Source organism: Salmo salar, unplaced genomic scaffold (genome assembly GCF_905237065.1).
Source record: "Salmo salar unplaced genomic scaffold, Ssal_v3.1, whole genome shotgun sequence".
In the NCBI taxonomy this organism is placed as follows: Eukaryota; Metazoa; Chordata; class Actinopteri; order Salmoniformes; family Salmonidae; genus Salmo; species Salmo salar.
In genome coordinates this window covers 2,501-5,758 of record NW_025549064.1, presented here as the reverse complement: position 1 = coordinate 5,758, position 3,258 = coordinate 2,501, and positions in this window count along the sequence as shown.

The window sequence follows — 3,258 nt, the reverse complement described above, 5'->3', positions numbered from 1 at the left end:
GGGGCTGCTGGTCCAGCGTCCATGATCGATGAGGACCTTTACCCGCCAGACAGAGTGAGTACTTAACTGCACTGGTTGATTTTTCTTTTTAAATGTGCAACCATGGCAAACATTCAAATAATGACTATGAATGTTCGGGGTCTAAGGGACACTGTAAAGAGAACTGCTGTTTTTAGTTGTTTATCAAACATATGTTTTACCTTTTGTTTCTTGCAGGAGGTACATTTAAGGGATGGGGGGGATGTGGAGCAGTTTAAAAAGAGTGGGTAAAAGGGAAGTCGGTGTGGGTGTGGGTTCCACTCATCAGGGGTTGGGATTTTGTTTGGGACTAGGGAGGTGAAGGTGGAAGGCACGTACGTTTGCAATGCAGGGGGGGGTTTTGGGGGTGGACATAACGTTAGGGGATTTTAGACTTAGGATTATGGGGTATACGGGCCACAGACGGTGCCAGAGAGAAGGGAGATGGTGGAGAGTCTGGCACCTCTGTGTGCCACAAACAGAGTTTTGATAGTGGGAGGGATTTTAATGTAGAATTAGGAGGGGTAGGGGATAGTAGCGTGGGGGCCATCACCGGACTTATGGCAAGCCATGGTCTGGTGGATGGAGGCCTTAACACTACTCCGGCGCTAGCAGGTCCCACGTGGCGTAACTCTCGGGGGGTCGAGCGGAGGCTGGACTATGTATTTCTACCCAAATCCTTGGGGCTTTTGTCTGGGCGTCTGCTGCCCTGTGTTTTTCTCGGATCACGACGGGGTACTCCTTCGGGTCAAGGCGCCTGTCTGCCTTTTTCGGTAGGGGGTACTGGAAGCTCGACCGGGATATCCTGGAGGAGCGGGCTTTTTGTAAATGTTTTTCTGTTTTTTTTTCGGGGGCTTGAGGGTCTCCGGCCAATGTGCGGAGGGGTTTTGGAATGGTGGGAGGTAGTTAAGGTAAGAATTAGGGTATTTATTATTGGTTTTGTAAGAGGAAGGGGAGAGAGGAGAGAAGGGAGGTGGAGCAGCTCCACGTTTACTCGATCTTGAGTACGAGGCTGGTAACCTCGGTACTTCGATGGACGTTGAGCACGCTACCAGCCTCAAGGCTCAGCTCAGGGAGGTGCACCGAGCGGAAGGCCCGTGCTTTCCTGCAGCGCAGCACACTCTGAGTTTATAGAGCAGAATGAGACCTGCTCTGCAGTGTTTTCCAAATCAGTTAGGGAAAAGCAGATAAGACAGGTTTTTATGGGGTGAGGGATGGACGGAGTAGGGTGGTTAGGGAGCCGGAGCAGATGGTCAGGGTGGCAACTGACCATTTCCGGGGTTTTTCAGGAGAGGGTAGTAGAAAAGAGCAGGGTACCGTGTTCTTAGAACACTTGTCCCGGCGTGTGCCGGAGGACATTAGAAAGGCGATGGAAGCCCCGATAACACTAGAGGAGGTGGAGAGCGCCCTCAAGAGGATGGGGAAAGGGAAGGTGCCTGGGATGGATGGGCTGCCGCCTGAGTTTTACCTCAAGTTTTGGGGTATGCTTGGACCGGTGGTCCTCGAAGTCCTGACGGCCGTTCTCGAGACTGGAGTCCCGGACAGGTCGATGGCTGTAGGTGTGCTGTCCCTCCTCTACAAGAGGGGGGGACGCCGCCGACCTTAGCAACTGGCGGCCGTTGACCATGCTGTGCGTAGATTACAAGATACTAGCTAAGGTCATGGCAGACCGTTTGCGCACAGCCCTTCCCCTACGTTGTCCATGAGGATCAAACGTGTGGGGTGGAAGGCCGTTCCATTAGGTGGAACCTCCAACTGATCAGGGACTCCATCGCCTGGGTTGAGGATAGAAGTCTACCTCTGATGGTAGCGGCGCTTGATCAGGCCAAGGCTTTTGATCGCGTCAGTAGGGCTTTTCTTTTCAGAGTATTAGGTAGGTTAGGGTTTAGTGATCGCTTTATAAAGTGGATCAAGATTTTGTATGTGGGAGCGGGGTGCCGGGTGAGCATAAACAGCCATCTGGGTGACGATGTTTGGCCTCTCATCAGGGGTCAGGCAGGGATGCCCGCTCTCGGCACTCCTTTTCGGTGCTCTATATGGAGCCCCTGGCGGTGCCATTAGGGCTGACGCAGGGGTGGAGGGCTTGCTGGTCCCTGGAAGCGGCGGTTTGCATGTTAAGATGACACAGTACGCAGATGACACCACCTTGCTTTTGTGCAAGGACTCATGCCTGCTAAGGTCTCTGGCCATAATTGGAGACTTTACCCGCGCGTCGGGGCGGTCCTTAACCTCGCCAAGTCGTCTGTTAAGTATTTCGGCAGATGGCGGGGCAGGACGGACGTGCCCGGGGGACTATCTCTCTGTAATGGGGCCCTGAGGATTCTTGGGGTCCTTTTTGGAGACCTCCGGCTCCGCGACCCTGAACTGGAACATGAGAGTTGCTGTGGTACAGAGGAAGATGGCAATGTGGAAGGCCAGATCCTTGTCTTTCTTGGGCAAGGTCCTGGTCCTGAAAGTGGATGTACTGCCTTCCCTTCTGTACTTGGCATACATCTATCCTTTGCCAGCGAGCATGAGGAGGGGGCTAGTAAGGCTCGTGTTTCAGTTCATGTGGGGGGCAGGTATGAGTATGTCGCCAGGGCTCGCATGCTCTCAACCATCGGGGAGGGAGGGAGAGGAGTTCCACACTTCCCACTCAAGCTGGACTCGATTTTTTGTTTCGTTTTTATTGAATGAGCTCGCTAATCCAGTGATTCATCCCTCCGGTTATTTCCTGCGGGTGTTTTTCTCGTACCAGGCGAGAAGCATAATGGTGTGGTCCAACACGGGTCCTCGGGCTGAACAGCTGCCGTGGCACTTCAGCCATGCGGCAAAGTGGCTACGTGCGCATCCCGAGGTTGAAGTCGCCCGTAGGTTTGGACCACAGACGCCTGTACGAAGAGGTCAGACGGACCGTTTGTGCGCCCCCTGTGGTGGGTACCCCTGCTGTGGTCTGGGAGACCATACAGGCGCGGGGCCTAGACAATCGTCTTAAGGATCTAAATTGGTTAAGCCTCCACAAGTGCTTGCCGGTAAGATCCATCATGTACCGGCATAGCTTGGCACGGTCCCCCAGTGCCCGAGACCAACTTGTGGTGGGGAGGAGACAATACGCCACATGTACTGGGACTGTGCTTTCGCAGGAGTAGTGTGGGCCAGGGCTCAGGGGTTGCTAGGGAGAGTGAAGGAGGGTTTTGTTTTAACATGGGTGGGGGGTGGAGAGAGGGGTGGGGAGAGCGGGGGGGTAGGTAGGGATCGTTT